The sequence below is a fragment of the Lepeophtheirus salmonis genome, chromosome 13, assembly GCF_016086655.4.
Source record: "Lepeophtheirus salmonis chromosome 13, UVic_Lsal_1.4, whole genome shotgun sequence".
In the NCBI taxonomy this organism is placed as follows: Eukaryota; Metazoa; Arthropoda; class Copepoda; order Siphonostomatoida; family Caligidae; genus Lepeophtheirus; species Lepeophtheirus salmonis.
The window spans coordinates 17,515,859-17,540,417 of record NC_052143.2 but is presented as its reverse complement, the minus strand read 5'-3'; the positions used below and the strand labels follow the sequence as shown (position 1 = coordinate 17,540,417).

Sequence of the window (24,559 nt, the reverse complement as noted above, 5' to 3'; positions counted from 1 at the left end):
CCAATACTATGTTATTGTGTGATAATCAAGCTTTAGAAGTGTTAGCGTGGTGGTTGTTGTATCAATTTAGGGGTGATATTTTGTTATTTTTTTTTAAAGTCAGACGCTTCTAATACATTGGAATCAGGGATGCCACTCATAATTTTACAATATCCCTATATCCCCCATAAAAGTTTACAGAATATCAATACAATTTGACACTTTGCTTGAATCCGTTATATTTCATATTCTTCTCCTCTGATTAAGTATTAGTAAAGTTGAAATTCTTGTAATGAAAAAGAAAAGCACACGGAGAAGGCAGGAGCGAGACATATGGTACAACTGAATTGAAACCCTTTTTAATATCAGTTGCCTGTTATATAATTTTTTTTTGGGTGGGGGGGATAAAATTACTGCCTTAAAGAGAAGAACACTTAAGACTATTAGTATTAGTGTAAGAAAAATATCATCGTTTCCAATTAAAATATTTCATGTGTTTTAAAAAAATGACACCATATATCAGTGAGAATGCTTACTTCAGTGGAAAAAGCTTATACCACGACAACCTATTAAATAAGGACTAAAAATAGGAGACAGATTAACATGCAACAAATTTTTTTCCTTTTCAAATTTTTAAAAGTTGTTTTTTTCATCACAAACATGTTAACTCTAAGTATAAGTAAACATTATAGTTTTACAATTACTCCTACTGAACTAGAAATTGTTTTTGAAGCCCATAAACATTAAGTATATCTCTTTTTCTAGGAACGTAGCTAAATGGACAAGACGTTTGTGCAGTCTATTGAGCTATACTGTTGAATAAACATTGTATCCTCTTGTATGAAATAAATATCCCTCTAAAATTTATCAATGAAAAGTTATTGAAAGATAAACGACATATATGAAAAAATTATCAGGTTCTTAAATACTGAAGTTCAAAGCATGGACAGTTGGAAAAGTCAGTTTATTGTATTTAATTTAAAAAAACTATCATTATGAAGCAAAAATATAATTTTTTATCAATAAAAAAGGTTTTTTAGCCTTTTGAATAATGGAAATTACATTGCTGCACCCTCTATACAAATTATTTTTATCAATTATGCGCATACACATAGCAAGGCTATAAACTCAACCACAAACCTCCAATCAATTTCCTGTACTAAGTAAACGTCAACGTGGTGTAATTATTTGATAGAATAAACAGAAACTAATTGTAATATTACAAAAATGTACTGACATATTTTTTTACAGGATCATAAATTGTACATACAATATATGAACATAAAATCAAACCAGGGCACAATTCCTTGAAAAATCTTACTTTTTGTATATACATATATTTATATGTTTGTATTATGTATATATTTATGTAAAACACTTTATAAAAGTAATGTTTTTTCTTATTATTCGGATATTATGCTGCTTGTAACGCGGGTTTTTGCAGTAATAAAACAACTCGTAACAGTAAGGAGGTTTATAAAAATATGGTTTATTAATTATAAATGTAATCAAGGACAAAAAAAAAGAACTTCTCTGCTCTTAGTATATATTAATAGAGCTAAAAGTCAAAAATATTTGGAATAAATGCGGACTATTGTTGTGGAATCATTCATATTCTGTAGTGTACTGCAAATATATATGTACATAGATTTGTTTGTACATATTATTGATAATTAAAAATTTACATTATGCCGAAATAATTAAAAAAAATACGCAAATAATAATATTACATTATTTATACCCAAGTAATGGTGTTGTGACTCGGTCCAAGACCGATATTTTGGTCCAAACCAAAATCTTAGACTGTAAAATACGTCCAAATATATAAACCAACTTTTTTGTCTGTATCTAAAGACCCATTTCCTTCACCTATTCTGGTTTTTTGAGATCGACACAGAAATGTATAAAATATGTTCTTGTAAGTAAGATGGTTCTTTTAGTTTAAAATCTAATTATACTTTCTGATTTTCAAAGTATTTTATCAATATTATTTCATTTTTGAAGAAAAAACATTTAAGAATAATTTAATCACTATTGGGCGTGCTCATGAGAGACAAAGAGGAAGTGTGATTGTTTCCTTGGGAGTTATAAGTGTAAGTTTTTGTTAGACTTGGAGTAAAATTGAGGATCAACATCGTAGTATTTCCACCCTATACCTATGTCTTTGCTACATAAGGGTATTAGATTTGTGTTTTCTTCCTCCCTCCCACAGGTGCTTACAGCTGATTTTATAAAACACCACGACAGGTAAGCTTCTATCCTTCCAAATATTCTTCAAATTATCTGGATTACCATTTTCATTTTCTTTTTATTCTTTTTTTTTACATACGGCAGGACAAATTTTATGCATCAATGTTTATACAAATATGATTTATGCAACACCGTATGGAACATTATTTTGCTGATGAATAAAAGCGAAGCCGATAAAAATTCATCTATCAAATCGGTCCAGCCCCATTTTTTAATAAAACCCTTTTTTTGTAAGACCGATTCAGACGGAGTTTTCTTTTAGATCGGTACAAAACAAGCTTTTTTCAAGGAAAGAGACTGGTCTGAGATTTTCAAACGGAGACCCAACACTCAAATGTAAGGTAATTGTTAATATAATAGTTTGTGACTCTCTTATCAACCCAAGACTCAAATGTAAGCTAATTGTTAATATAACAGTTTGTGACTCTTTTATCAAATTTTAAGATTGTGGATCTGCAGTATTCCTTTGTTTTGTTATGTTTTACAATATAATATCCGTGATGCATCTTCACAATTAAAGTTGATAAAAGAAATAAAAAAGAGCTTGTTGTCAGGTAAACTCATCATTCTTGGAGAAAATTAAAAAATAATTCTTGTAAAATATAAAAATTTTTATTTTATTTTTAAAAGCCATTTGATAAAGTTTCTTTAGAAAATTGTGCATTTTGATCTAGATAATAATAGACGGACTATGGACTCGCTCATAAATTACTTTTGAATACATTAATTATGAAAAAAATAAATTGATGTCTAAATGAACGCCGTAAGAATTTGATATTTTCTTCTTACGCTTTGTTGAATATTTTTTGTGTGTCACTTATGGACATATCTCCTATTTTCCAATTAAATTATTTGAATCATCAATGAATTTTACTTATTCAATAGTTATTCATTTTTCTTGTACAAAAAAAGAAAAGAAAGATCTCTTATCAAAAAATTTAAAAGGTATAAAAAACAACTATATTTTAACGTAAGAGTAATATATTTTTTGAACATAACTACTGTAAAAACGGTCAAAAACATATTCTACTATGTAAGTATGAATACTGTATGTTTTGACTCGTTCTGAAGTCAGGATTTCAAATGGACATTTACTGTATAGAAGAATGAGACAACTTTTTTTATTATTTAACCAAAAAAAAAAAAAAATGTTTACTTTTTTGTTTAAATAATCATATGTTCTTTTAATATATAGTATCCTTATATAAAAAGACTATGCTTGATTTAATTTCCAAATATGTAGAGTAATTTTTCCCTCATTCACGACAAGGTCTTATGACAGGTTAGTTTTAATTATTGCAATATTTAACACAGTATTTTACTGCATTATTGGTGGTATGTTCTGATTAAATAGTCACAAAGCAACTATGCGCAAATGCTATATGGGGTGTGCAAGTTATCTGTGCTACAAAAATGAATTTTTTTGAACCGAAATTTTATCTTCAACCAGTTATCGTATTAAAAAAAAAATTCTGAAACCTTAATGGATCCTAATTTATTTTATTCGATAAAATCATCGCCCGCCTCAATTACAGTTTCTTTACGAAACCGAAAGCGCAATAAGGCCTTCACCACTTGGTCCTTTGGCAAATCTTGGAATTTCTTGTTGATTTGTCTGATAAGTTTGTTTTTGGTGGTGCAGGAGGTTCGGCTGATTTGTCGTTCGATTGTGCCCGCCCAAAGAAAATAAAAATTCCATCATATTCATATCTGGCGAATTTGAAGGCCATAAGTGCGGTGAGATTAAGTCGCAAAATTGTTTTGGAACCATTTGATCAATATTTCGGGTTCTGATAGGAAAAATAACTTTTAGAGACCTCAAATTCCCTCCATACCTTGCAAACTAACGTCTGATTGAGTCCCATAGCTTGAACAATTACTATCATGTCACTTCCGACACGGATTTCAAGGAGGACTCCGTGGCTTTTCCAATTATTTTAGAGAACAAATTCGTCAACTGATTCCGTTTTTCCAACTGGTGCAGATTTGAACAAACTATCTAACAAAAAAATCTAATAGCCTGAGTTTGTCCAAGAGAGCGTACCAATGTGGCAACATCGATAGCCTGGGAACCCTGTGTTTCAATAAACAAATTATTATGAAACACTCTGTACTATTTATATAAATACTTATAATTTATTTGTATGATTATAATGAAGATTTGATTAATAGATACATAATACTTCTACAAGGGTTATAATTGCTGTTATTTACAATTATTTGAATTGGATAAAAGGATTTGAAGGAACCGATATTGATTTAAAGTTTTTTCGGAAATTCCCTAAAACTTTAATTTTGAGTTTTTTCATTTCAAGAGCAAGGTATGAAGATATTTCAAAAGTTGAAAAAGTTTATTTTAGCTCAGTTGATGTAGGCGGAGCTGTAAAAAACCCTCATTCAAATGTAAATTTTACAAGGAGTTTAGTTTCATTCTAAATTCCAGTCAAATGATATACAGCAATGACTTTTTTTTAAATTTATCTCATTTCAGTGAATTTTCACATACTTTGGAGCCGCTTTCATTTTCAAAAATTCCTTATGATTGTATCGATAGTTCTGAGTGAAATTGAAAGTTTTTGAGGGTGAATCTAAGTTGAGACAGATACCACACTACAATGCATAAGTATATCTAACTTGTCCTATACATAGTATGTGTTTTGAAAAAATACTGGAATCAAGCCAATCCTAAATTTCTCAAAAGTGTATTTGTGAGAATAAGTATTATTCAAAAATTACTCTGAGTCAAATGAATACAATTCTGAATTCATAGGGTTATGAGTCAACATTAAGTTTGAGTACAATTCCTCATAGTAACAAATCTGAGACTAGTACGTGTCCATGAAAAACAAGAGTCGAGTATTACAGCTTTGAACATATGCAAAGGGTCGTGCACTATAATTAAAGCAAATTTTGACCTCATCCAGAGCAAATTCAAGGCAACGATTTTTTTGGTTTTATTTAACAGAGTCAATAGTAGTAGCAAATTAACATTCGATATGACCTCCATCGGCCTCGATCACTGCCTCAGTTATCCCACAGAGTAACAATTTTACCTCATAAAGAAAAATATTTATCGTTCGTAAACGGTCCCAGAGTTCATAAGTTTACATTTTTCTTTAAAATTATGGTTTTAATATTAGTTGATCTTTTGAATCTACTTTTAAAGTATTAAAACTAAGAAAAGTTTGCATTATCTGGCCTAGCTTTGCATTTTTATTGTGTATAACTTTTTCTTTGTCGTTTTGTGAAATTTTAGTAGGTTTTTAAAAATATATTAGCCCGTCTGGTACTATTTGAAACCGTTGATTTTTCGGACTTTTTAATTTATTTCAACTCTTACATGTCAATATTTGTATTCAAATGAATGTATTAAGTGAAACGATCGTAACTATTTTACTATGTATAAGAAAAATTTTAATCTTTCATAAACGGTCCCAGAGTTGGTTTCAATTAGTTGATCTAAACTTTTTTCACAAATTTGTAATTCTTGAATAATGGGAAATCATATGGCACCAATTATAGCATTTAAACATAACTAACTCTGTAGTTATTCTTGGTCATTTTTTTTTGAAAATTTCGATTGATCGTATTTTTCCATCTACGTACTAAAAATGAAAAGAAACAAAAATTTATTTTATTACTTATCTAACCTCTTGTATGTGTAGAAAAAACTCGGCTTGATGTACTCATACTAAATTTGGCGAAAGTCAACGTTTTTTCCAATAGTTATGCACGACATTGTATATGATAAATAAATGTTTAAAGTAGGATTTACAAACTTTAAGTTTGTTTATATTTATAATCTCGACTATTAAAACTTGAAGCTGATGGTTTTTTTTATTATTCAGATTATATATACTAAAATATATATAATGAATAGCTCTATATTTTAATACTAAATATATAATTACGAGTAAAACATTAACAATGCACTATATTTCAACTATTTAAATATATTTTAAGGTATTTTAAAATAATTCATTTTTGTCAATGAAATTTACATAATTTATTCAAAATAAATCATTTTTGCTTAATACTAAAAATATAATCACTACTCTCATTATATTTGATTAACTTTAACTTTAAGACAAACTTTATCAAAGCTGTAGAGCGTATAATATGTAAAAGCATCGTAATCGACATTGGAGAAATTCTTGCCAATTTATTATTTTAATTCCTTCACCTACGTCATAGCCGATCTAATGAAACATCATGACAGCTAAGCTGCACCTGTAAATAAAACTTTCTCCATATTGTCAGAGTTACCAAGTTGAGATTTGTTTTCTTTTTTTAACATGGTCAAAGTGCACACGATTTACATCACTATATATACATATATATACAAACGATTTAAAAAAATAGATTTAAGGGCATTAATTTACGTTATATGATGGTGCCTTTCTCTTGAGATCGTGATCCCAATATTTTCTATATGTATTCGACAACGACAAAATAATTCAAACTTTTTGACATAAATGACGATTTACTGATTTTACATTTTTATGTTTGGATTTTATGGGATTGAGGGATTATGTCAGCTGCATGACATTTTGTAAAAGGATAGTTGACACATTTTACAACGCTTTCAAGCTACGCAATGACCAAAAAATGCTATGTTGACAGTAATCCATAAAGGCAATAAAAAAATTAAAATATAATTCAAAATAAACCCAACTCTGAAAGAAGAAAACAACATTTGTTATCTATTTTAAATGTATTATTAGCAAGCAAGGAGCCAAAATGGAAACAAATTCCTTCTTCAGATTACTAATTTTAACAGAAAATCGTTCCATCTTAAAAATAATGACGATTTACATGACTAATTATAATCAAAAAAGTATTTATTTTATATTTACGCGTGCAAAATGGATAGAATAGGTAAAAAAAGGTTTCTTTTTTAAAATACGTGATTATCATAACCATTTATCTGTTTATCATGTCACTCAGTACGTTTTATTTTTGCTTATTCTATACCCATAGTGGCTTACCAAAAGGATATTCACTAGCAGAGAGTTAACACCAAATTTTTAAACAGAAAAAGCATCAAATTAATAAATAATGGATTCAAAGTATAAACATAAATTCTTATTATGCCTTGTGTTTTTTATTAATCTAATAAAGCTGAATTTTGTATTTCAATATTCTCCTCGTTTTTTTATGATTTTTATAGACAGCAATATTTATGAAGGTTTTGATCAACTTTTCATCATTTCTTTTTTGTTATTGTTGTGATGAACTTCGTTTCTCCCATATTATACCTATTAAAAATGTACGTACAATTTAGTAAGGGCAATCTTCCCTTCAGTGTTTATTCAATTATTCGGATTTCAATCTGACTGAAGGAACAAAGCTTTCTTTTACATATTGCGTCACATTTATGTTTACACTAAAATAAATCCTCGATGCTCAAACTTTGAGTGAATTTTTTAACAAAAGTGGCGCTGTGTTACATTTTAATAATAATTTGCAATTGTTTTATTAGTATATATTTGAATCTTCATAGACGACAAAATGGAAGCCAAAAGAATTATTTTGTTGGAAATGCTTGCACGCCAGAATAACATAACCAAAATTGCCAATGACCTCAGGATCAGCAGGATGGCCTTGTATAACATTAAATAGGTATTTGAACAGTCTCCAGATAGTCTGAAAAAGTTTAGAAACGAACATCAAGAACAAAGACCCTGATTATTTGTGTCAAACACCCCCTTAATAGAAATACAACGACAAAGAGTATGTTCTGGAACATGAATGTAGGCGAAGTTACGCTCCAAAAGATAATTAAAGATGACTTTGGAGCAAAACCAATAGAAAGGAGGAAGAAACATCCATTATGATAGCCACAATGAGAAGAATTTGTCAAGAGCGAAACTTCTTTTGAATATGTCCTACAATATATGGCTTTCTAGCTCCCTGATCCAGGCAAAGATCGAGGGAGCTGCCTGAAATAAGCATCAAGGATTCCTGAGATCTGTTGAGTCTGCCATCAACGAAATAAGGGCCAACTTGGTAGAATACTACATCTGTAAGGTTTATGTAGTCGTTAAGAAGTGATTAGAGTCCACCATTGAGACCTTATTTTGAAAAAAAATCGATTTTACTAATAAGTCACAGTAAATAAAATAAATTTTGTTCTCACTGGCTTCATGGACTATTTTAATAAAGTTTGAAAAAAAATATCTTTAGTTTTAACTTAAATATAACTTATAGAATACATAGAAAGGCACTCTGTTGTCTTAGAGGTATGAATAACATCATTATTTCGATTGTGGAATGTGGAATTATATGGACTACAAGGTGTAGTGATGGTCATATCGTATTTTTAAACATACCACAATCAGGGGGAAAATATTAATTGTTGAAGGGGTTATTGGATTTGGCAAGTAATCCCGAGATCCACCTCAAATGATATTCTTTTATTTTTGTTATTTCTTAATAAGATAGAATAGTCCCATCCATACTTAAATTATATGGGAACCTCATGGAAATCTTTTATTGAGCACTTGAACCTTGTGATGAGTGTGAAAAAGTGTAAAAAAATATCTTGATGGCCTCGTTTTCTAAAGAGATTTAATCTGAGATGATTAACTTAATCAAACATTATAATTTATAGACGTTCTTATAATAAATGCAATCAGACCAATGTGTGTTTTAAAACTATTAAACATTACTCCTTTGTTTTATATCGTTATAAATAATTATATTCTTTATACAAACTGGATAAGTAAGATAACTAAAATGAATTCCATGTTGAATTTCTATTTGATAAAATATTTTTGTTCCAAGAATTTGTCAGTAATTATTGGATTACACAAAAATATTTGGTATTTTGAGAATGTAAAATTGAAGAAAAAAATTACCAGACATGATACTTTTATTATCTCGTTATGTTTGTAAAACAACAGTTTATGTAACATTGTATTCCATCAAATAAATAAATAAATATGTGGATACACTACTTATCAAATAAAACATACATCACATTGTTGTCTTTATTGTATCCTGTAACCTTTTAAAGGAAAGAAGTAAAAAAAGGCCCATGATCAGTTAGTAGTTAACCAATTTTTCCTGTCTGTTGAATTAATTTATTATAATGATTTCGAAATTCAATCAAGTCTGCCTATAATATCAATAGTTCTATTAAATACGTCAAGATGGCGTCCCCTCCCCGATATCTATCAAGAACCAAATTCCAATAGAAACAATATGACTGACTTTTGTCCTGAATCCATGTGATCCTCCTCCTGCCCTGACCTTAATTCCTTGGACTTGTAGTTTGTGATTTTTTGGAGAATAAAGTCTGCTGCTCCTTGTATTTAAATTTGGATTTGCACCAAGTTGCCACATGATAGCGTAATGCGCTATAGCACGATCATCATCGTAAGAGCATCCAATCTGTTTGCCGGCTTGTCAAGGCAGTTGTTACTTGTGAAGGAGGACATAATCAATAGAAAATAAAGCATATATATATTATTTAAATCAATCACAAATTGGTTTGAGTTTTCGTTTCTTGACTCACACATTGCATAATTTAGACATGCTATTGCAATTTTTGGCTCCCCACGATGTAGTTTCTAGGAAATTTTTCTGAAATTATGTTTATAATAGTAATAAAATATTTTAATTACAATTTTTGAGTCAATTATTTTTATTTCTGTTCTACATTTTATTATGACTACAGTTATTGAGGAAATGTATTTATTAAATTTTTTTCATATAAATTGTATACTTTAACGGGAAATAACGGATAAGTTATACTAAAAGAAGAATACAGGCAGTTGAGATAAATTAGCAGTTTTCATTTTTTGTAAGTTAAACAGCTGAAATTCAGGTTAACAACTGATTATAAATTATTTATACATATATATTTTTATGTTTATAATTTTTTCTTCTTTTCTGCTGCTCATTCCTTTCACTCAGCTGACACGTTGCTTCTCCAATTCATAATATGTTTTTTGTTTCAGGGCTTATAAAGTGTTCATTTCTGATTATAAATATTTAAAAATAAGCTAAGCGCTTAAAATGGAGCGACAAAGGTCAATGGATAAAGTGCTTGGGAGAAATTATTATTTTGAACTAAATGCTTGGAAGTTTGATATTCGGTAGCTCTTAGAAAAAGAAATATAATTAAACCGTCATTCGGGAACTGGTATATTTTTGACTCCAAAGCGCAATTTATTCCTGTAAATCTACATTTCCTCTCCAAAACTTTTCAACATGCTCCTGAAGTGTTGAATCAGATATACACCTTTCATTATTTATCTTGATAATTCCTTGTTTCAAATGTATACGTAAATTTAGGAACTATTAATCGAGCCTTAAATAATTTCATTGACTGTTTTACTTAAAAGTCGATCCTTGTTCTTCCTTTAGATTTCTTAGATTATTTTATTTTTCCAATTGAAGGAAATATACACTTTTAGCGGTTATTATTTATACAACAAGAAACCTCATCAAAACTAATAGGTACTAATTTGGTATTTCATAGAAATATTCATACTATAAGAATAACAAATTGTATGTAATGGAAACCTCAAAATTATGTTGTTAAGATTAGTTTTTAATACTGATTTATTTCATCTAAATGTTTTATATTCATAGAAGTATTTTTTGCATTGAAATTGATATTTACAAGTGCAAAACTAATGTAAAAATTACCAAAATGTTAGAATATTTAAATGAGATGATGATTTTAACCGTTCAACTGTAATATTATGTAATTAAATACGTTATATTTTTGTTGTGTTTTTATTCAGTTCGTTATTAAAAGGATGTTTATTTAAGGGGAGAAAGAGTTTGTAAATAAACATCGTACACAATTCCTAGGTCAGATAGATTAACTGTAATACTACAATGCTTCCAATTTCTTAATCACTGCAGTTTCATCCGACAAATTAAAAGAACTTTTAAAAAAAGCAAATAAATTAGTTCAAAATGTGTGGTATTAAAAAACCAAAAGGAGTTTAAATCTTTTATATTAAATGAGTTTCTACTTGGGGATCCTTTTTTGTCGATTAAAAATATAAAGTTAACACTTGTATAAAATTGCATCTTATACATAAAATATAGATAAATAAATCCAAGTATTTAATAAACATATTTGTGTCAATTATTAGTTTTGTATTCAAATTTTTGGGATAAGCTAAGATACCCAAGAATATTTTTAAACCTTTATTTGTTTTAAGAGACTTATATCGGTCTTTCAAATAAAATCCATCAATTTTTTCCTTTTTTTATTGTATCTTTTAATTTTGGCAACTTAAATTATTATATTAAGGATCTATGGTTCCTCAAAAGTGAGTCGGTTCGGATCTTTAGACGTAAATGCTCTGTAAAATTTCAGTTTGTCGTATTTTGGATCCAGATATAAAAACAAAATTTAACGAATACTTATCACAAATTTTATTACTATCTTACCCGAAGTTTGGATCTTAATAAAGAATAATCCGGATTAAGATTATATTTTGACATATTACTGATTCCGGAAAAATGAATAATCCAATGTTACAACTATTATAACATAATTATTAGTAATAATAATAATTACTATTATAAAAATATTAGAAAGTTTGTTACCTATACTGTATCTTGCAAAACACAGAAAAAAGACCCAACGCCCATTGGTTGTTAGTCAATATTTTCAACTATGGAATTATTGTTCAATAATATTTGTTAATTGTTATTAGCTTATATATAACTAATTATAATGAAACCAATGAGTAATAAGAAACCTCGATAGCTGTCAACGAGAGACAAAATGGTTGAAATAAAAAGTAAAAAAAGAACTATGTATACAAATTATGCTCAGGATCCATGTAACCTGAATAAAAAAATAAAGTATTTAAATACTTTCCTAGATGATTAGAGTTATTTATGTTTGTTTTAAAAAACTTTGATATTTCTTTAGACCATAATTATGTTTAACATACCCTGAACTATGGTTTTAATTTTATATTTTTTGTTTCTGGTTAATTTAAAAAAAAAAAACATAACCCTGTCAGTAACATTATATGAAATTACCTTAGATGAATCTACTAGTCCCTTTAGTATTAGTAGCTAAACAATCAGGGGCACCGTGTTACTTCGTTAACTAAAACAAAAAATAAACATTTTATTTGTTGTCAGCTATTAAGGAATCTACTTTTTTTCTCCTAATCAATGTTATGAACACTGATTGATTGGATTAGAGTTAACTCCTTTTAAGCTGTGAATAATTATCAACAACTATCAAATAATTCTTCCATAGTTGGAAGAATTAGCTAACTCCCAACTTATTTGGGCCTTTTTTTTTTCTTTTCGAAGGAAAGTTTGTGGGGTTAAAACAAAGGTACAGAGGTGCATGATGCAACTGTTTAGATAAGTGGTATATCATAGAATCTTGTGTTTTTGTCTGAAATTGGAATCGGTATTTGGAAAATAATGTTAAATTTGCAATTCCGATTATTATTTATTACTTAACTAAGTTATTAATTTTTTTTTTGTATGTACCATGTAAAGTTAAATTTCTTTTTACAATTTTTTTTTTTTTTCAAAAAAATAATTTTTCATTTTTTTTGATAATTCTAATATTTCATTTTTTTCCAAAAACTTTATGTATTGTACAAAACTATGTATTTTGAAATTTTTCTCCAAAAAATCTAATATTTGAACATTTTTGTTCAAGAAATTGTTCATTATAAATATAATTTTAGATATTTTTTCCCCAAAAAAATTATTTTTAAGACAATAGGTGGTTATTTTTGAAATTTTTTTCTAAAAAAGTTTATTCTTTCATGAACCACTTTATTGATTGGAATTTTTATGTTACAAAAACCTTAATTTTTTGTTAAAAGTTTTAGATTTTTGAACTTTTTTTCTACAAGCTAAATTGTTTGTTCACAGTTAATGATTTTGAATTTCTGATAATATCAAATGGTATATTGGAATATAAGCTGTATTGATGTAGCTCCAAGCTATAACCAAGATAAATAAAAGTGCTACGTTAATATAAATAATATTTTTCGAAAAATTGGATTAAGCAATATTATTAGTTTATTATATTACCAATCAATTCAATCTTTTTTCAAATCTTTAAAAGTTCGAGTACCCGAAGCCAACTCGGTTAAAGATATTTTCGGATGATACAAGTTTACTTATACCTTACACAAGTCTCTAATTTAAGAGTAATTTGTGGCATATTAAGATTGTTCAGTAAAATAATTTTCTGATAGAAATCGACAGTTATCCGTTGAAGAATATAACGTAATCCAAAGTCAATTTTGAGAAAAATCAACCTACCGTGCTGTAGGTGACAGGTCACGTATATATTATATACAACTCTCTCTTTCCTTTCACTCAAAAAATAGAACTTCTTTAGAACATCTGTATTTTTTCAAGATATATGTAAAAAAAACTTTAACTGATGCAAATATATTTGACTAAAAAAAAATGATAAAAATAAGTATGTATTGATTTTTATGAGATGAAAATAAGATTACAATGTTATTTTAATTCTAATGCATACTTTTCATATTTAAAATTCATATTTTGTACATGTAAATACATATTTGTGATGTGCCAGTCAAAACGAGTCAGTGTTTTGTTTTGATCCTCTAGCACAACCGTTTCTAGTTTTGATTTGTGAAGGGAAGTCGTTAGAATTTGTACGAGCTCAAGACAATATTTCCATTAGCAAGGGATCCACTTCAACTTTAGAGCAACTTGTTGACTATGTTTGCTGGAGTGTTCTTTATGAAGCTTTTATTGATAAAATTAAAATCTCATTTCAAAGACACGGTCTCCAATGCAATATAAACGGGATATGGAGGATTAAAGAACCCATAATTAAATCTTTTAATAATCTCATTAATTTTTCTAAAATGTAGAACGGTCTTGGAGTACCATTTGACGTACTCTTTATGCAGTAGTTGCCCAAAAGAAGTAAGCTACAGATTGGCAAATTAGACCTCCTTTGTATAAAACTTGGGATAATATTTCAAATGTTTATCTGAAGCCAAGAGGTGTATGACTAATTCAACTAAACGAATTCTATGAGTGAGACATCGTTCTCCAAAAAATACCACAATTAAAAGTAGCTTTAAACAGTTCTTATGGCCACATAAACAGTTAAATTTACGTTTAGTTAATCTTGCAAAACTATTATTTAACATGGATACTCAGAAGTCGTCGTTGCTTTGCTTCAGTCTCAAACTTATCGTTTTCTAGGTTGTCTAAATATTCTTTCTGTCAACTCTTCTAAAATTGTGTTTCTTGAATTTTGAAGTTGTACATAGAGTAATGTATTGATAAATTAATTTTGACAATATCATAATTTGAAGATGAATTTATATTAAAAGTCTAAACATGCATTTAAAACCTTTATATTTTCATCAATCAAATGTTAGGCGTCAACATTAAACCATCTTGATCAACAATAAAAAAAATGAGGAAAAAAAAATTTCTTCATTTATACATAGGACCCAATACTTCATAGACATATTTGAGTCAATTATTGTCATTGTATTCAAATTTATGGGACAGTTTTAAAACATATTTTACGATAGCCGTGGTAAGTATTATGTGTTTTATATAAAATTTAAAAAATAGAACTTTTATTCAAAAATTAATCTTAAAAACCAAAATTGTAAAAAAAATGTGGGTAAGACTAATTTTTGAAAATCAAAATTTTTTAAACACAGTATGTTTGGGGTCTTTTTTACTCTAAAATAATTTATATTATTCTGTATATATAATATATAATGGTGTTGTACAATACAGTTTGTTGGTGTGTGTGTGTCTTTTATGGGTGCCTAGGAGGTTGAAATTTGGAATTTAGAGGTGCCTCTTTAGAACCTGGTCAGGCTAACACAGGTCTAAGGGTGGGGGGGGGGGTTACATATGAGTGGCTCATTCTATATCTAAAACACGCACACACAAAAAAAATGAGCTCAAAGATACTAGAAAGGGTGTTGTGTTTCAGATCAGAAAGTGATTGGTGTCTCAAAAAACAACTATACGACTAAGACCTTTCTATAACATAATTCATAATAAAAAAAGTTAAGGACAAAAAACGAAATTGGTGAAAATTGTAGTTTTCACTTTTCAGGTACGTCATTCTTAAATTTTTAAGGAAAAATTGCCATTAAAAAACCAATTTAGATAACATTTTAGACGTGATGTAACTATTTTCAATTTCCAGAACAATTAACAACATAATTTTTTCGAAAATAAATCGGTTATCGTAGGTTATTTTTTCGACAGTATTATTATATCTAATTTTATTGGTTTTAACGGTACAAAAAAATCTTGGTAGATTTATGTTCCTCTTTACAATGCCCATAAATATTATTTACTGTTTTTTTGTGCGAAAAATAAAAAAAAAAAAAAAATATTTTTGCGAATTTCGATTCGGCAATTTTTTTTACTAAAATCAAAAGACGGACTTCTCACCTTTTTTTAATGCCTATATGTTGGTATGCTATTTCAAATTTTTAGGCCATTTTTCTTTTAAATTCATTATAATACCTTTCATATAATGTACAAGCGCTATGTTATAATGTCTGTAAGAATGCCCTAAGTACACCCGAGAATTGCAGTGTAACCCTTTGATTATATTATAAATAATATAATCAAAGAAGAAGGATTTGGGAGAAGGAAGCTTATTCTATGGAGATCCATGGTTTAAACATGTATGTTGTAAGACCAGGAGGAAAGCTTTATTCCATTTCGCATCTTAAAAAAATAAATCATCAATACACTTCCTAGCCTTTTTTGCTGTGAAATTTTTCACTTCATACATTTTCTTCAATTTTTAATATTTTTTCCTCTTCTGAAATAGTCAAATCTTGTCTCCGCATTTTGAATAGGATATTTACGTTAAAAAGTTAACATCTTATATGGAAAATACAAAAATGATAATTGCATCTATATTCAGGCTAAATTATTTTATTATTCACTCTCAAAAAATGGCAATACTTAGATTTACTCTCTTACGATACAATATAATAAATGATTATTTGATAATATTTTGGAGTAAAATTAGAAATAATAAAAAGTTATTTTAAGACAAAAATATATAACTAATCATCTACTAAGAGTGTTTATATTCTATATTTTTTTATTGAGGTTACGTGAATCCTGAATATAATTCGTAAATATAGTTTTTGTTTACTTTTTATTTCAGCCATCTTATCTCCTCTTTCTTTTTTAGTCTCTCTACTCTTGACAAACTTTGTCCATGCAAACTCGTCTGCTAAATTCTTATTTATAAATACAATGTGAAGGCTTAACGCAATATTTGGGAATTAGAAAAATCTTCATTACATAGAATCCACGTTGTACGAGAATTTTTTTTTTTGTACGAAAATATGTAAATTGGGAGAAACTGATATATAAAAAAAAGGTAGTACTCAGATTTGCCTAAAATAATTTGGCGTCGGCTGAATAACAAATTTTACATAAATAAATATACAAGACGCCTCACCAAGAAATCATTAGTGTTATTTTTTTTTATGAGCGCACGTAACTCCTCTGTAACTTGATATAAATTCATAAGTCGTGTTCTCTCCTTAAGAATGAAACAATAATAATAGGAGTTTGCGAAAGAAAAAAATAGTATGGTGGGATGACTAATGAGTACTTTAGTCTCAAGAGAGCTACCAAATAAAAACAAAACAAATTATTACTCCCCGTATGCAACATACAAAACAACTCTGTGCGTTAATTTGTTTTTAAATACCAGGTTAAAAATTTTATTCAAATCTTAGGATATGCTGTAAATGCAGATGAATAATGATATACCTAAAAATTCAATAACAAACAGAAATAATGCTCTTTTTATGCAACTGCAGGCCTGCAATATTTCTATAATACAACTAGATAATTATTTTTTATATTAATAATACATTTATGATATACACCAAACAACACTATATACAGTGAAGTCTATATTCATAGGAGATGCTATATGCAAAACACCTCCAATATTTCATTACTACGACTACATTATTATTTCTAAGATTTAAATATTTGATGATATACATCAAGGATAATTGTATAAAGTGCACAATGTTTCTATATTTCATACATAAGTACGGATAAACATTGCTCAAGTATTGCTCATAAGGTAACCCCCAAGCAAATGATTAATGTAAGTCTACGTTTTTCCTAGAACATTGAAACGTAGCTACGCAATACTTAGTTGTTCTTTTTTCGTGAATGAAATAGTAATGATAACAGCTTGATAGGAACAAACATTGTTCCGGCTGCTAACAACAAGAGAGCTCGCTTCCAAAAAGGCTTAGGATTTACATCCCTATACATATGCACTCCCCTTTTCTTTTGTATTTAATATGACGCACTGAGTTTTATCTACACTGGTGCTTTGCTTAACCTCATTTAATGTCGCATTAGTTATTGATAATTCTTCAAATTTAGTATTTTGTAACAAATAACTATTTTAGAAAATAAACAATCTTTCAAAAGTGTGAAAAGGGTTTCTTCTAATTTGATTTTGGGTGGGATTTTTTCAATAGAAGAAAATTGCAGAGCACATCAAGAACTTATAACCTCTATAGCTCTCAATAACAATCTAACAATGCATATTTTTTAGAAAAATGAGTATCGAATGATAATCAAATTTGGAATGAGAAAATAACGGGGTTTTTTATCAGACCTTAGAACATATTATGTACAAATAAATCCACTATTTTTGTAATAGATGGGTTTAATAATGAGGATCTTGCGTTGTATAAATGCGTTCAGTTTACTCTTGATGAATTAAGAAAATATATGATTTCGTAGTAAGACAACTTTTTAAACAATGTTGTGAATTTTTATTTGAGCACGGGTAAAATTTATGGACCAGCAAGGAGAAAATATGCCATAATTGACCATTTTTCTCTTATAAAGGCAAACACGCAAACCACGCGGCTTAAAGTGGAAAAGTGTTTTTTGTTCCGGTATTAGGTATAACAGCCAATCACGCACAATTTTGATGAGGTAGATTCTGTTCTAGTAATTTTGATATCAAAGGTGCACCACGCTCAGAAAATCCAATTTTCAAACATGTGAAAACCTTATTGTAAATGTTCGAGTCCGACCGTTATATATGCACTGTTTTAAGTGCCAAGAAGATAAACATTAATGAATTTTTACTACAACTATAATGACATAGTATAATAGACTCCAGGAACATCAAAAGAGATTTACCGTTTAAAAAAATGTAGATTACGTAAAAAAAATTGAGTATTTGAAAAACTCTTTGTAATTTAAATCATATTTAATTTAGTTAATTTTTTATTACATTTTTCGGCAAAAAAAAAATATAAAAAAAAAAGAAGCAGATTATTAAAGAAGACCTAATTTTGCATTTTATAAAAAAATTGATGACCCATTTCGACTGAAAAAAATAAATGAGTCTATTGATTAGACTATTGATGAAAAATTTAATTCTCCTAAATAATTTTTTGTGTATTTTTGACCACGAGGATTTGACAATATTGCTATTTAGTTCGAAAATAATAATGACAGATAATGAGTAATATATAATAAATATATAACATTTATTCGATTGAAAATCAAAGAATTTGTTTTTATATTCAAAAAAGTATTAATAGTTTTCAAAGGAAGTTTATTAATGTAAAAAAAGTTATGACATCATATAGCCCTCTTTTTGTTGAACATCTTTTTTGTAACACAGTTAGTAAATGGGGGTAATAACGACACATATTGAAGTACATGATAAACAGTTGAACGATTATTAACTCCTTCAAAATATTTTAATTTTATAATCCTTTTTGTAACTATTCCTTCCATTTTGTTATGAAAATACTTGTGTGTATATAAAATACCAAAAACAAGTCAGTTATTTTATTAAATTAGTCTTAACAGCATAAGTTAAGGGTTTTAAAAATATATTATTTGTTATTCTTATAGTAGAATTATTTTTTTTTACTAAGAAATTCTATAAAATTTTCTTTACATGAAACAAATTTTATGAATCTCATGGCTACCCTTTTTGATGAAGTTACATGTATGAAATAAAATAATAGCTTCAATATTACATTTTTATATCAGTTATCACATTGAAAAAAAGAAAAATCCAAGAAATTCAAAACAAAAACGAAGGAAGGAATTTGAAGGCAAACAGTTATTTAAATTCACTAAACCTCTATTAAAAAGAATAAATATACAATTTAAACTAAAAAAGGCATTATCAAGATAAATAAAGGATTGCGCATATCTGAAACATTTTCAATATTTTTCAGTTTCAGTTTTTTACTTAAATGCACATTTTAGGCGTGTGGAACTTAATATTTCTAGAAAAAAAGTTAGTAATTAACCAGTCTACTGTATATTTATAAGTCAGCCCTCTTTATTTGGTCCAGTCCTGTCTTAAGACCGGTCCTATCAGTTCTAACCGAAAATCGGAAAGATCTAGACAAAAATCAAATAAAAACTCAATTTTGGCTTACAATTTTCCCTCTTCTTTCCATTATATTAGTGCTTTGAACATGATTTTTTAAATCTCGAATTAAATGTAGTCATGCGACATTTTCTACTATTAAATGAGGAAAATATCCACAATTGGAATGGATTGAATAGGTACCAAGTAGCAATGATTTTGGCCTACTTTTCTTTCTTTTTTATTAAATAAAACTTTGTCAATATTTGTGTTTGATTTCGTCTGGAAATCCTAGATTGGACTAACACCATTACGATTTTAATTAAACTAAATGATTTTGGATACTTTTAATAGTGGTTCAGTTTGAATCGGTCTAATAGAAAAATTTGGACTCCCCCCAATTTCATAGATGAACTGTTTATGACGTCTTGTGTGTTTTGTAATTTTGAACATTATCACAATAATGTCATAAGAAAGTTTCAATCGATACCAAGTAATATAATTGATAGGACATAGTCATTAAGGAAGTGAGTCGGTCTGTTGTAATGGAAAAGATAAAAGATAATATGATATTTTAACAACTTTTGATCATGCTTCACGGAGTATTATTTATTACGCATGTTGTGGCGGACATTATTTATTCTATACAGTTCAGTCTAGTCTTAAAACTGGTCTTATAAGTCATTGGGACCGGTCATTCGGACTTATAGTACTATAACTTATTAAAAGAAGAAATATAGCTTAGTGACGTCATTAAAAACTGAATATGTAAATTTTAGGACTTACATCCGGGACTGCACCTGACCGTACCCAAAGTGAACTGGAACGTACACCCGTCTTCAGACTTAAATAGTACCTGGCAGAACACTATTTATGAGAACAAACAATTATAGAATTCAATTAAATATGCCTCAATAAATGAAATAAAGTTGAAGCCTCGCTCAGGCATTTGAAATCTGCATATATATACATACAATTTATGTGCATATGTAATTTGCAATCAAGTTTTAACGCTCCCTTGTAAAATTTGCATACACACGAAATAGTCTCATTTAAAAACATAAAAAATCGTATATACATAAAAGTTTTTTTAGATTTATGTGGTCCTCTATTTCTAAATATGTTCATATTATAAATATATAAGTAAGTTTGTAGATTGGTTCATTCAAATAAATGCTATTAATAATGAAGGAACAGCTACAAATAATCCGGTTTATATACTTGATTTTCGTTCTAATTTTGAGGTGCACAAGTTTAATTACGTTTCTTGAATTTACTTTGTTAACCAAATATTTACTTTGACCTCTTTTTGTATGTAGTTAGGTATTATATTAAATAATACAGCAAAGTATGCTTGTACAGGGTGTGGTCTTACAAATTAGAAAATTTTAAAAGCGATTTTCATTTCTACTTTTTTTTATTTTGTGCACATTTTATGGCAAACTTTTGAAGCAAAAATAGGTAATTTACACATTTTCTACGCTTTTTATTCAAGCTACCCCCCTTCTTTTATAAATGATGGCTCCAATACGGGGGACGAACAGAAGCTCAGCTGACATTGATGAAGTCTGAGAACAAGTTTTTCCACTCCTCCGTGGTCATGGCCTTCAGGGTATCGATTCAGGGTGATAATTTTTGTTCGCCTTAACCTTTAAGATGTACCAACCCTCGAAGGCCAAGGAGTAACGTTGGACATCACGACGCCGAGGACCATGACTTGAACTAGATGTTTGTTCCTGACGGTTCCTTTGACCTGACCTCATGATTCAGCCAAGAACAAACATTTCTCCTGTTCAGAACAGCGTCCACTATGAACATTTTCTTGTTGGAGATCAACTTGTGCACTGAGGACATTTCACATCCTCTGCTGTTTTGCTCGTTACTCCTACATTTTTGATCGCACAATAACAAAAAGAAACATCAAATTTTAGCTTTTTGTTAGTTTTTTTTAATGTCACCAAGTACATAATTATTAGACTCTTATAACTTAGGCTAGACGGCCTCGAAGAAGATTCTATTTTTGAGTCCTCTTCCTGTATGATTGTATCTACTACGTACAGTCTGTTTAGAGTGTAAATAATATCAATATAATCCAGTGTGTGCGTCAGATTAAAAAAGAAAAGTGGCTATTTACAAAGTGAAGATCACAACTTATTTTTAAAACAAAGTTTCCTTACACAACAAAACAAAAGCTGAGACAAAAGTAAAAAAAAAGGATGTTTTTACCCCGTGTCTTTTATTATAAAATTGGTGGGTAAGCAACATATAGGGTCCACATGTGCAATCTCTTCCACGTTCGGCTCAGTGCCGAGAGGGCTGCAGAGATCATTGGTATCTCCCTCCTTACTGCTTACAACATCAAGAAGGCCATTAAGGATGTAAATGATGCCAGAAAAGACTTCTGGCATTGGTGCATACACCTTGAAGCATTCTGAGGGCTTCAAGGTGTCAGAAGAGATGAAAGTCGACCCCAAGACCATGTGTAAGACCGTTCATTATATTTTAGAAATAAAATTAGGTGTAGAGAAGAAGAGGCTCTTTTCAGTGATTCCATGAAACAGCGAAGGATTGACAAGTTTAAAAATTATACTCTCCTACCTCATGAGAAATGGTGACAACAGGGAAGGATGCATAGACCAATGGTATCTCCATCTGGACTACTAACATCAGGACAACTTACAGCCCCTAAACGGCATTCACCATCAATAACATCCAATCATTTTTCCAGCTGTAATCTCTTGTGAAGGAAGACATATGAAATAAAAAATATATTTAAATATTGTATTAAAACAAATAACACTTTGGTTTTTAGTGGTGTTCACTAATTCACAACTCTGTTTGTATCGAGTTCTTTAAAAACGGTTTTTAAAATTGAATGAAACCTGGAACGTGTGTAGGTCAACTCATATTTTAATATCACTCTATGATTTATAGAGGTGTATAAATTATCATTTTTAACAACAAACGTGTGTAATTAAAGTTCATAAGAAAAGAAAAGGGAAGTAATTATACTATTGGTGAATTTTGTTTAGTAACAAGTATGCCTTTTTAAATAAGTGTATTCATACTTTAACATGATACTAAATCTCGTTCATCAAAAAGTAAGCCACTATTCATTCATGTTTTTTTGAACTCCTCCGGGTGCAATTTGATCTTTTGACAGAGTTTGTCTTCCTCTTCCACCTTTTGGACTAGCTGACAGTGTAGACGGGGGTGCTGATTGGAGGGCACGAATGGAAATTCGTGAATCACATTTCAGTGTAATCTTTCGACATTTACCAAAGCTAAAAGCACAGATTTGTTTATGTTTCGTAAATAACTGCTTATGCTTTAATATATCGATCTATGAATTAATCTCAATCACCTAACCTTTATTAGTTATTGAATTAGTAAGTGTTCAGATTTCAATGGACCACTCGGTACATAATTATGAAAAAATATTTTAAAGTTATTAATTCAAATGATGAATCAATCAAATAAAGTATGGATATATAAATGTATAACAAGAGTAATAATAATAGTATACCTGCATAACATAATTCAGGTTCAATCTTTGAACATGAAGGTGTTATCAGTAGTGTGGGATGTACATATGTATATAAATAATAAATTGACTGTTGATGACGGTGAGGAACTAACTTTTTAAATAATTTTAATTTTGCAACTATTTACAACTAATTATAATCATAATTATGCTTCATATATTTATGTATTTTCTTACCAGCCCTAATTAATAAAAAGTTAAACATAAAAAAAAAAATATTTCATTGTTTTATTTGTTTCTGTAATTCTTTTATACATACAGCAAAGCGAAGAGTATATTATTGGAGTAGGAAGAGAGGGATCTTGACTTTTTCGAGATATTAGGACGGTAAGCAGTTGGAGAATCATAAATGTTGATGGAAAAGCCTAAATCTGTCTTATTTTAGTCTAATTATATACTTGACGACACGGCGCTTAGCCTCAGTTAGCAAAGTCATTTCCTTTCAATAAAAATATAGTTATCATTTAATCTAAACTTCTTCTGCCGCTGTCTCCAATTTCGAGATAGAAAGAGAAAGTATGATATGTAGGCAAACTTATATAGTTAGAGGAAATTGTACACTATAGAAACCCAGAACCGGTATTCCTGTTTTGGTAAAAACCGTTTAGGATTCCTAGTTTCAATTTCAAGTCAAGTCCGAGGTTTTATGGTACTTTGTCCAAGAAAATTTGACTTGAAGACACTAGCTCTATTAATCCAAAATATATAATTGAACAATTATTTCGTAAGTCCTCCTACTAATAATTGTACATTGGAACTTTAATCACGTAGTAAAATATTTAATAATCTCTCGACAGTTAAAATATTAATTACGTATATATATACATAACACATTATATTAATTACTTCCCAGGTAGCAATGGTAAGATTTAAAAAAATAATATATAGTTTTAGTAAATCAATTGACAAATTATTATTTTAATATTTTTGGGTTTGATATAATTAGACATAACTAACATTCTTTTTTCTATATACGTGAAGTGAAGGTATAAGAAGGAAATCCGGAGCTTTTGATCTAACACATGGGCTGAATAGTCCCAGGCCTGACGAAGAACATGATGTTTTTTTTGTTCAAAATTAAATCTTTTTCTTTTCGTTTTATGAAGTAAAGTACTCATGCTTATTTTCAAGGATTTACTTGGATTGTACAGTATTTTTTCCTTCTAAAAAGATAAAATTATTCTAAAAATAGTTTTGCTCCATTTTTAAAAAAAATAATACAATTAGTTTCACAGTTAGCACAATAACTGAAAACTAAAGAGAAGATTGTCATGACATTTTGACTGCTATCTTTTGAAGGTTAGTACAAACTGAGAATGAGGCGAAATGACAAAATATATACTCTATGTGGGAAGTATTTGACTTTTCCGTCCATGTGTTATGTAATTTATTTTAACATGGTG

The 24,559-nt window shown here is 28.8% G+C and overlaps 1 protein-coding gene across 1 annotated transcript in view; it reads left to right on the top strand.

Moving 5' to 3' along the window:
- Nucleotides 1–24,559, top strand: part of LOC121128654 (uncharacterized) — a 74,393-nt gene that overhangs the window by 48,372 nt on the left and 1,462 nt on the right. The gene's annotated exons all lie outside the window — the stretch shown is intronic.